Source organism: Jaculus jaculus, chromosome 9, assembly GCF_020740685.1.
Source record: "Jaculus jaculus isolate mJacJac1 chromosome 9, mJacJac1.mat.Y.cur, whole genome shotgun sequence".
NCBI lineage: Eukaryota > Metazoa > Chordata > Mammalia > Rodentia > Dipodidae > Jaculus > Jaculus jaculus.
The window spans coordinates 124350152-124362080 of record NC_059110.1 but is presented as its reverse complement, the minus strand read 5'-3'; positions in this window follow the sequence as shown (position 1 = coordinate 124362080).

The window sequence follows — 11929 nt, the reverse complement described above, 5'->3', positions numbered from 1 at the left end:
TTTCTCTCCACCCTTCCTTCCGGCATCCATTTTCCTTGTGTCTTTTCTTTGAAAAAAATTATTTGCAAGGGGAGAGAGAGAGAGAATGGGCATGCCAGGATGTCAGGGCCTCTTGCCAACGCAAACACCCGGGATACATGTGCTATTTTGTGCATATGGCTTTATGTGAGTACTGGGGAATCGAACCCAGGTCATTAAGCTTGTAAGCAAGCACCTTAACCATGGAGCCATCTCAGCAGCTGTTCTTTTTTCTTTCAGATTTTCCCTAGGTGTGGATTTTGCTTCCTTGCCATTGAAAAAATTGGATATTTGAGAACAGAAAGGGAAATGATAGAAGGGAGAGAGATGGCCACCTAGCTGCTGAGCCATTCTTGGGTCTGGGGAAAATACCTAGAATACCACAGAACCACACTCAGCTCTGTTTAGCAGCAGGTTACAGAGTCCATGACTTCCTGACCCGCTGCCGCCCACGGCACCATCAAAAGTACGGCTCTTTCTAGTCTCTTTGTCCCACAAGCCTTTCCCTGCTAGAGACCCTTGTGTGATCCTGGGTCAGGAGAAATGTCACACAGTCGACAGTGGGCCACTCCTTTTGTCCTTACCTCTGAGTACTTAAGAACATGGCCCGGGCAGGACATCATCCTTCCACTGGGCTACGGGAAGCCAGGCTCTGTGGTCCCCCTCCTGTGTCTCACATGTCTCCCCCAGCCCTCATGAGGCAGAGGCAAGATCGGGCAGAAGGGGCACTGTTTATGGGCATCCCTTGTGGCTGCTGTCATGAGCTGTCTCAAACTGGGTAGCTTCAAACAGCTCAGTTTTATTAGTGCCCGTGGTTCTCTAGGTAAGCCCAGCATCATCTCATGGGGTTGAAATTAAAGGTGTAGGCAGGGTTTCTTCCTCCTAGAGCTCTGGGGGGAATCTGCTCCCCTGCCTCTTCCGGCTTCTCCAATGGTCTTTGACACGTGCCCTTCCCTTCATCTTCCAAGCCAGCAAGGGCTGGTTGAGCCATTCTTGCAGCTCCTCACTGTAACAGTGACCCTCTTCTCCAGCCTTCTCACTTCCCAGGATCCTGTGATTACACGAGGGCCTTCCAGATTATCTGGTGTGATGTCCTCGGCCAGCTGGGGAAGCAATCTGGAGTCCATCTGCTGCCACATGGCACAATGTCTCCATAAGTCCTGGAGGTTAGACCATCTTTAGGGCACATTCCTTCCACAGACAGATGCATGAGCTGACACTCCCAGAAGCCTCTTCTGCCTGACCTTCCATGAGCAAACACAGTGATCACAGAGGTGGGATATTGCTGGGGGAGCTCCGGACTTACCTTGGTTGTGTGGCTTCTGGGGATCCAAATTCAGGTCCTCGTGCTGGTGTGAGAAGTACTGTACCCACAAGCCACCTCTGCTATCCCCAAGCCCCTTTGGATAGACAGATACTATTAACTGTATCTCACCTAACAACCTTGAGACTTAAAAAAAAATTTTTATTTATTTATTTGCAAGCAAAGATAGAAGACAGAGAGAATGGGCATACCAGGTCCAATTCTAGGACTTAATCTATTTTTTTTTTTTTTTTTGAGGAAGAGTCTCACTCTAGCTCAGGCTGACCTGGAATGCACTATGTAGTCTCAAGGTGGCCTTGAACTCATGGCATTCCTCCTACCTTTGCCTCCTGAGTGCTGGGACTCTTGAACCAGTTTTTAACTATTTATCTTTTTTTTTTTTTTCTGAGCTCCATTTTTAGAAAGACCAAGCTGATTATGCCAACTTAAATTTTTTCTGCTATAAAAGAAATTTTAAAATCATTATTTTAGCTGGGCATGGTGACCCATGCCTTTAATTTCAGCTCTCGAGAGACAGAGATAGGACAATTGCTATGAGTCAGCTTGGGCTAGAGTGAGATCCTACCTCAAAAAAATAATTTTAGTCAAATCTGAGTGACCACAGATTCATCAGTTAAAGAGGCCCTAGTGTGCTTACTTTCTTGATCAATCTCTCTCTCAAATAACTAAATGAAATGAAATGAATTTGTTAAAAATTATACATGGATACACAAAATTAAAGCACTTTAAAATATTTTTTTAAATTTTTTAAAAATTTATTTGAGAGCGACAGACACAGAGAGAAAGACAGATAGAGGGAGAGAGAGAGAATGGGCGCGCCAGGGCTTCCAGCCTCTGCAAATGAACTCCAGACACGTGCGCCCCCTTGTGCATCTGGCTAACGTGGGACCTGGGGAACCAAGCCTCGAACCGGGGTCCTTAGGCTTCACAGGCAAGCGCTTAACCGCTAAGCCATCTCTCCAGCCCTAAAATATTTACTTATGTATTTGCAAGGAGAGAGGGGGAGGACAGGAAAGTTCCTGGGCATAGTTTGAATCCTGTGTTCTTCTGTAACAGCAAGGCTGCATCTATACTTATTGTATATGTCCACGGGCCTCCTGTCGCTTCAAAGGCACTCCAGGAGCAGGAACCACTCTGTGCATTTGGTATTACGTGGGTATTGGGGAATTAAAGTGGGTTGTCAGACTTTCCAGGTAAATGCCTTTAATCGCTGAGCCTTCTCCCCAGCACTTGTTTTGCTTTGATTTTTTAAAAAATACTTTATCTTATTCACATATTTATTTGACAGAGAAAGAGGGAGGGGGAGAGAGAGAGGAGGAGAGAGAATGGGCACGCCAGGGCCTCCAGCCACTGCAAACGAACTCCAGACACATGTGCCCCCTTGTGCATCTGGCTAACATGGGTCCTGGGGAATCGAACTGGATCCTTTGCCTTTGCAGGCAAACGCCTTAATCGCTAAGCCATCCCTCCAGTCCTGCTTTGATTTGTTTTTTCTTTTTCAAGGTAGGGTCGTGCTCTGGCTCCGGCTGACCTGGAAATCATTCTGTAGTCTCAGGGTGACCTTGAACTCACGGCGATCCTCCTACCTCTGCCTCCCAAGTGCTGAGATTAAAGGCGTGCGCCACGACGCCTGGCTACTGCTTTGATTGATTTTTTTTTTTTAATTAGGGTCTCACTGTGTAGCCCAGGCTGACTTCAAACCCTCCATCCTCTTGACTTAGGCTCCCTGATGCTGGGAATAGCCATGTGCCACCACGCCCAACTGGTGACTTCTCTGTGGCTGAGACTAGGGATAAGCCAGCGTGGCATGAGGAGAGGTGGGAAGCAAGCAGGGTCACGGAAATGAGTGGTTTGTGGCTACAGACATTTCCCGCCACATCTTGCTCTATTCGGCCACATAGGGAAGGTCAGTCCTCCTTGGAGTAGCCTTGGTGACTGCAGTGTGAGACGCCCCACCCTGCCCCCCTCAGCGTGGTCAATGACAGGGCGCTGTTAGCAGCCCCCTCCCAACCCTCTCTGCATGTGCACTCATGTGCCACTCTTCTGAACATCACGTTGATTGTGAAGGCTGCTCGCCTCATCAAGATGCGGAGAGGCTCAAAAACTGGTTGGGAGGAGAAATGGCTTAGCGGTTAAGCGCTTGCCTGTGAAGCCTAAGGTCCCCGGTTCGAGGCTTGGTTCCCCAGGTCCCACGTTAGCCAGATGCACAAGGGGGCGCACGCGTCTGGAGTTCGTTTGCAGAGGCTGGAAGCCCTGGCGCGCCCATTCTCTCTCTCTCTCCCCCTCTATCTGTCTTTCTCTCTGTGTCTGTCACTCTCAAATAAATAAATAAAAATTTTAAAAAAAAAACTGGTTGGGAGCTTGGAGGTGGCTCAATGGTTAGGAGTGCTTGTTTGAAAAGCCTGCTATCCCAGGTTCAATTGCCAGTACCAGGTAAAGCCAGATGCACAAGGTGGTGCATATGCCTCCAGTTCCCATTCTCTCTCCCCCCCATGGATAAGGGGAACTGACTGGGCTGTAATAGCCTTGGTATACTTGCTTACGTGTCACCAAATAGGTAGCCAAAACTTAATCAAGGCTCAGGTTTGGAGGTCACTAATGCTCTCCAAAGAGACTTCAGGAATCTGGGAAGAGCATCGTAACTTCTGCAGGTCTGGTACTGTCTGTTAGGGATGAGTCAGGGCTGCGCTGGCCAAGTGGATTTCTTTCCCCTTCAGGAAGCCAAGAGGACTGATTTTTTTTTTTTTTTCCTCAGTTGTGACCCTCCTGTTTCAAACTGCACACCAATTTTTTGTTTCTGGGTCTCCGTATCCTCCCTGATCAGGAAGATGAGTGACTTACCAGGGGACCAGTGTAGCAGTGTCCCATCATCTCCTGTGGTCTCATGATCTGGGAGCACCTGCCAAAATATTTCCCTTTTTAGCTCCAAAATGATTACAATTGGCTTTGGCCTCTGCATAGGTTATGAGAACAGTTAGAAAGAAGTTACTCCAGCCTTAAGAGGTACATATGCAGCGTGTTTCATTAGCAAAACATAGCCAGTCAAAGAACACACCAACGTTTTAAATTGTCTTGTCTGACCTCTAAGTTTAGTTATCCTGTGACAGACACCACTATTAATGGATGGACTTCACCACCATGACTTTCAAACCACTACATGGAAGAGTCTTAACCTGGGAATTTTATCATAACATGTATAAAAGCAACAAGACCTGAAGGTGTGATGCCTCCTGGTCCCCAGTCACAAGGCAGGTACAGGGTTGGATCTGCCCTTGCTGGCTGGCCCCCACCTCGTCCCTGCAGGCCCATCTGTGCACCAGAGAAGGTCAGTCCCCAGGCCTGCTGGGGCTGCCATATGGCTCCAAGCACAAATACGTAACTCTGAAATTTCTATCCCTTACTCAAAGCTCACTGGTTCTTGATCTACATAGGCTTAAACAGGTATGTTTTGACTACAGTATTTTTAGTGGAATTCATAGTCTATATGTAAACATCACTGTGTGTGGCTCTGTCCCCTGGTTCTGGACCCTTCCTTTAGAGACCCTCTGTCCCTAGTCTTTAGTCATTGTCATACGTTTTCTTTTTTTTTTTCTTCTCAATTTTTATTAACATTTTCCATGATTATAAAAAATATCCCATGGTAATACCCTCCCTCCCCCCCCCCACTTTCCCCTTTGAAACTCCATTCTCCATCATATCCCCTCCCCATCTCAATCAGTCTGTCTTTTATTTTGATGTCATGATCTTTTCCTCCTATTATGATGGTCTTGTGTAGGTAGTGTCAGGCACGGTGAGGTCATAGATATGCAGGCCATTTTGTGTCTGGAGGAGCACATTGTATGGATCCTACCCTTCCTTTGGCTCTTACATTTGTCACACATTTTCTAATAAAATATGCATAAGTGGCTTTTGATAAAAGAGCAAAAACAATCCAATGAAGGAAAGATGGCATGTTTAACAAATGCATATCCACATCTCTAAATAATGAAAATACTAGGAAAAGTAATTCAAAATACGTCATGATTCATGAACTCAAACGTAAAACATAAATCTACAAAACGTTTTTCTTTTTTTCGAGGTAGGGTCTCACTCTAGCTCAGGCTGACCTGGAATTCACTATGTAGGCTCAGGGTGGCCTCGAACTCACACGACAATCCTCCTACCTCTGCCTCCCGAGTGCTGGGATTAAAGGCGTGCGCCACCACGCCCACTTAAATCTATAGAACTTTGAGCTGGAGGTGTGGTTCAGCTCGCAGAGTACTTGTCTAGCATGTGTGAGGTCTTCAGTTCACTCCCTAAATGCACCATCTAAAACTGGACATGGTGCATACCTTGAATCCCAGCCCTTGAGAGGTAGAGGCAGGAGGATCCAGAGTTCAAAGTCATCCCCAGCTACATCAGGAGTTTGAGGTCAGCCCAAGATCCCTGACACTCTGTTTCATAAAGAAAATTACCGAACTCCTGTGAACAGAAGATGGCTCAGTGGATAAAGCACTGCCACACAAGCGTGTGTACCAGAGCTCAGACCCCCAGCATTCACATAAATGCTAGGTGAGCCTGGATGGCCTGACTGAGATATCAGGGTGTCAACTGGGGGTCCCTGGGGCAAAGTGCAAAGCTAGACTGGCTGACTCCTCAAACTCTGGGCTCAAGTGGTAGACCCCGCCTCAGTAAAATAAAGAGAAAAGCTTCTACTGAGGAAAACACATGATGTGAGCCTCTGGCCTCCAAATGCATCCACACACAAGTGTGCCCACCTGCATACACACATGCACTCACACCACATATACACATGCAAAACAACAAGTCTTTATATAAAAAGTAGATAGGGCACGGTTGCAGTCCGGTTCACATTGCTGTTAGAAATCGCCCAACCAAGAGCAGCTTCTGGGAAAAAGAGATTTATTTTGGCTTACAGGGTCGAGGGGAAGCTCCACGATGGCAGGGGGAAACGATGGCATGAGCAGAGGGTGGACATCACCCCCTGGCCAACATAAGGTGGACCACAGCAACAGGAGGGTGTGCCAAGCACTGGCAAGGGGAAGCTGGCTATAATACCCATAAGCCCGCCCCCAACAATACACTCTCTCTCCAGGAGGTGTTAATTCCCAAATCTCCATCAGCTGGGAACCTAGCATTCAGAACACCTAAGTTTATGGGGGACACCTGAATCAAACCACCACAGGCACAAATCCAAGGCACCTGAGGTAAGATGAAGATTTTTTTTAAAAATTTTATTTATTTATTTATTTATTTGAGAGCGACAGACACAGAGAGAAAGACAGATAGAGGGAGAAAGTGGGAATGGGCGCGACAGGGCTTCCAGCCTCTGCAAACGAACTCCAGATGCATGCGCCCCCTTGTGCATCTGGCTAACGTGGGACCTGGGGAACCGAGCCTCGAACCGGGGACCTTAGGCTTCACAGGCAAGCGCTTAACCTCTAAGCCATCTCTCCAGCCCAAGATTTTTTTTTATATACATAACACCAAAATCATAGTCCTTAGCAGAAAGACTAACAAAATGTATTTTAAAATATTTTATTTATTTATTTGCAAGCAGAGAGAGATAGAGAAAAGAGAGAGAGAGAGACAGAGAGAATGGGCACACCAGGACCTCCAGCCACTGCAATTGAACTCCAGATGTGCCACTTTGTGCATCTGGCTTTATGTGGGTACTGGGGAACTGAACTTGGATTGTTAGTTTTTGCAATCAAGTGCCTTAACTGCTGAGCCATTTCTCCAGCCCTAACAAAGTATATTTTTATCGAAATTTAACTTTTACCCTGTGTAAGATCTTGTAAGGAAGTTGAGAACACAAGCCACAAATGACAATACAATATTAATAAGGCCTGGCATTTATAGCATATAAAAAACTCTCAAAAATGGTGCTGGAAGCCCAGCATGGTGGTGCACACCTTTAATCCCAGCACTCATGAGGTAGGAGGATCGCCATGAGTTTGAGGCCAGCCTGAGACTACATAGTGAATTCCTGGTCAGCCTGAGCTAGAGTGAGTGAGACCCTACCTTGAAGAAAAAACAAATGGGGCTGGAGAGATGCTTAGCAGTTAAGGCACTTACCTGCAAAGCCTAAGGACCCAGGTTCAATTCTCCAGGTCCCACATTAGCCAGATGCACATCATGGCACGTGCGTTTGGAGTTCATTTGCAGTGGCTAGAGGCCCTGGCATGCCCATTCTCTCTCTCCCTCTGTATATAATAAATAAATAAAATGATAAAAAAGTGTTTAGAACCTCTCAAAAATCAACAACAGGGCAGGGAGATGGCTCAGCAGTTAAAGGTGCTTGCTTGCAAAGCTTTCCGGCCCAGGTTCAATTCCCCCGCCACCCATATAAAGCCCAAGGAGTATTTGCTTGCAGTATCAAGAGACCTTGGTGTGCCCGGATGTACATACACACACTCACATGCAAATAAATGAAAATCACGTATATATAAAGTCAACAGTAGGGCTGGCAGGCTGGGAACGGCTTATCAGTTAAGTGTGCTTGCCCGTTAAGCATGAAGCGCTCTCGAGCCAGAGACAGTCAAATTTGACAACCCGGAACCCAAAACCACAGAGAAACCTGGGTGTGGGAACACAGATGATATCTACTTGCCAGCGAAAGTCTGCCAGTTTTTTAGGAAGTGAGACATACACTCGCCATCTGGTTCAGCAATAAAAGGCACTTGCTTGCAAAGTCTGAAGGCCTGGGTTCAATTCTCCAGCAACCCACGTAATGCCAGCTGGGCATTTGTATACAGTGGCAAGAGACCCTGGTGTGGTATGCCCATACACACACGTGGACACAAGCACATGCAAATAAATAATTTTTAAAAAACCAATTATTTATTTATTTGAGAGAGATTCAGGGTCACTGTGATTAGTGAAGAAAAATTGATCTCAAAATATTACAAAGTAACACTTGGAGTTATGGAATATTTTCAAAGTGACAAGAAAACAGAATTAGAGAGCAGATTTGTGGTTCCCAGTGGGCAGGAGCAGGGCAGAGTGCCACTTTAGAGGAGTAGCCTGAGGGCGCTACTGTGCCCATGTGACCTCTGCATTTTGACTCCGGTGACCACTACTGAATCTCAGCATAGGGCCAAGTCGCATAGCACACACACACACGTGCAAATGAATGTAAAAACTGATTTAAAAGAAACTGAATAAAGACCACAGTCTATATATATCACACCAACTTTCTGGTTTTGATATTGTACTTCGGTCATAGCATCTGTCACCACTGGGGGACGCTAGAGGAAGGATTCATAGTGCTGTGCAGTACAGCCATAGCAATAAGCTCATATTATCGCAAAATAAATATTTTAAAAACATAAACCCAGTGGGGGCTCCATGTGCTGTCCAGGACACGATTCTCCTTTTGCAACGTGACTCCAACACCTATCTTCCTGCTTCCCCATGTGCATGAGGTATGAGCCAAGAGTCCAGTAGCCAGAATGTTCTATGACACCTCCCTGCCTTTGCTCAGGACAACTATCTCCCTGCTACACCCGTGGCTTCTGCTTTGTTTGGAGGCTGTATGCTTTTGATTATATTATTGTTGTTGTTTTAGGTATTAGAAGCTACTGCTGAGCCTGGCGGCACGCGCCTTTGATCCCAGGACTCAGGAAGCAGAGGCAGGAGGATCGCTGAGTTTGATACCAGCTTGAGGCTACATAGTGAATTAGCCCATAGCCTGGGCTAGAGTGAGACCTGATCTCGAGAGAGAGAGAGAGAGATTACTTTTTGAGGTGGCAGATTCTTCTACCCATTGGATAAACCAAGCCCCCAGTTTTTCTTCACAGCTTAGCCTAATGAGTGCCTCGCCTCCGTTCTCCTCCCCAGCACCGTGACACTCTGACATGGCTCTTGGCATGGAGCATGGCCCTGGGAACTACTTCCCAAAATTACCTTTGGAGGAGAGACTTCGCCTTATGTAAGTACTTTTCCGCAATACCCAGGATGGTGCCATTTATCTGCAGTAGAAGTTTGTTGGATGAATGAGTAAACAAAGGGGAAAAGGAAGGAAGGAGGAAGGGGATGGATGGAAGGAAGGAAAGAGAGCCGATCAGAGCATGGGAAGCCACCGACCCTCCCCGCCCACTGCACCCCCCTCCCCCGCCTCACCTGCAGCTCGTTCTTAACTTCCCATCTGCCTTCTGTTCCTACGGCGTGTTAACTCCCCGTCCTAAACTCCACTGGTGACTTTGTGAGCGTCAAGTTCAACAGTCTCTTCTCTATCCTGCGCCTGTCTAGCTCATCTCTCCTCTTTGAGAAATTCATGGTCGGTGGCTTCTCAGCTTCTACCTGTTTATTTGTTCTTTGGATTCCTACTCAATGTTCCTTTCCTCTACTCTTGCTTTCTTTGTTTAAAAAATTTTTTTTGAGAGAAAGAGAGAGAGCGAGAGAGAAGAGGCAGACAGAAAGAGAGTATCACGCACCAGGACCTCTTGCTACTACAAATAAACTCCAGATGCATGCACCACTCTGTGCATCTGGCTTTACTGGGGTCCTGGGGATTGAACCCAGGCTGTCAGACTTTCAAGTGCCTCTAGCAGCTGAGCCATCTCCCCAGCCCCACCCTTCCTTCCTTACTGCAGGTGTGCCGCGAACTCTGTCCTTGGTTCTGAAGCTCACCTTGCTCATTTCACCTCTCCTTCCTCCCCAGAGCTCCTCCTTGGCTCGGAACTCTCCTCTTGCCAATTTTATCTCCTCCTGGACCCCAACACACACACACACACACACACACACACACACACACACACACTGTCTCTTTCTCCCTCACTGTCCATTTCTTGTCCCCCACCCCAAGGTAGGGTCTCACTCTGGCCCAGGCTGACCTAAATTCACTATGTAGTCTCAGGGTGGCCTCAGATTCATGGCGATCCTCCTACCCGAGTGCTGGGATTAAAGGCGTGAGCCACCACGCCCTGCTCCTCTCCACTTCTTTACATCTGCTAACCCATACTTCTCTGCCTGGAAGTCAAGCTGCGCACCAAACTCTGGGCTCAGCATGGGCCAGGCCCGCTCCACACCTGTCAATGATGCCCCACTTCTCAAGTCCCTCAAGTTTGGGATCCCCACTGTCCTGGATTTGTCCTCTGAGAGCATGCTCAACACACCAGGCAAACTCTCCTAGCTCACACCTATGATCTTCTTCTAGTCTGTTCAAGTCTATCCAGTGTTCTCAGTGAAACTGTAAGCAAGAGTTGATTCCTAAGGCCCCCCAAACATCAAACATCCACTCGGTTCTCCTAAACTGACGCCATCTTCACTGCTACAACTAAAATTTCACTGTGCTGGAATAACGGACACTCCTCACCATGAGAAACTATGAGAACTGGGCACACTCCTTGCGGATAGAGCCTCTGTGGTGACTACCATTGTGATGGGCGTTTCTTCCTGTATTCCTACACTGTTCCTCTAAAGTTGTTCTCTCTCCTTCCCTCCCTCTCTCTCTCTCTCTACCGAAATCAGTAGTTCATGGCAACTTTGAGTCTGAGGGTAGAGAAAGTGATCCACATGGGGTGGGGGGGTGAGTAGACATGGTGACATTTGCTTGTGGCCAATGTGCAAGTCCCTCCCTACCAAGCACAGCCAGGAGCAATTGACATGCATTCCACAAATCAACCAAGACCCTGAGCTACAAATGGCCAGTGGTGGCTGTGGGTTCACACCATTCCAATGGAGAAGGTTTCCCCTTGCCTCTGGGATCTGCCCATCTTCGAAAAGCTATCTTTCTCCTCCTGCGCAAGGCAAGGCCGCAGTTTCTGACAGGCAGTCTCGGGTAATTTACAAGGCAAACGAGGATGGATCCTTTGTTCACTCTCTTCACAGAAGAGTCCCCAGGTGTGGGGGCGGGAGGGAATCCAGGAATTTACTCGGAGTCCTGACCACCTTGTTCTCCATGGCTGCTTTGACTAATTAAACTGAAAGCTGTTTAGTCAGGGCCAGGCAGGGCTGTGTTGAGCCAGACACCTGCTCTCTGGTCACAGGGACAGAAGGAGGCTTAAACCTCAGGAGACCCAAGAATGTCAGAAGAAGTGAGAGAACCCTGTGCGCTCAGGAAAGTGGGCAGCTGCATGGTCATGCTCTGTCTTAATAAAAACACCCTGGCATTGTCCTAAAAACAAAGACAGGATTGTGGCCAAAGCTGTGGGGGATGTATCCTCAGGGGGCCTCCTGTCTGCAGGAAGGGGTGATTGCTATCTTGGGGGACATTGATCTGAGAAGTTTCTGTGTCTAGGGGAAGAGCAAGAGACCAGGTTTATAAGTAGGATTCTTACTTTTCAGAGGTGACAAGAAGGCAGGATCCAAGAGATCTAAGGAGAGAAAAATTGGGGGCTCAGGAGAGTCTTATTCCTTCTTCCATGCTCAGGACTCTAAAGAAGTCCACTTTTCATGACCCACTGATAACTAGGACCCTCCTTTAAGACTCAGGGTCCGAAAGTCCTTCCAGAATCCAGTCACTGCTGCCTGCTTGGCCTGGAGTTCCGAGTCAAATGTCTCTGACAGTCTGCAGCTGTGTTTTTGCCCAGGTCCTTTCTGGGGTGCTTCATGTTGGGACTTTTGGACTTTCCCCAGAAGTCC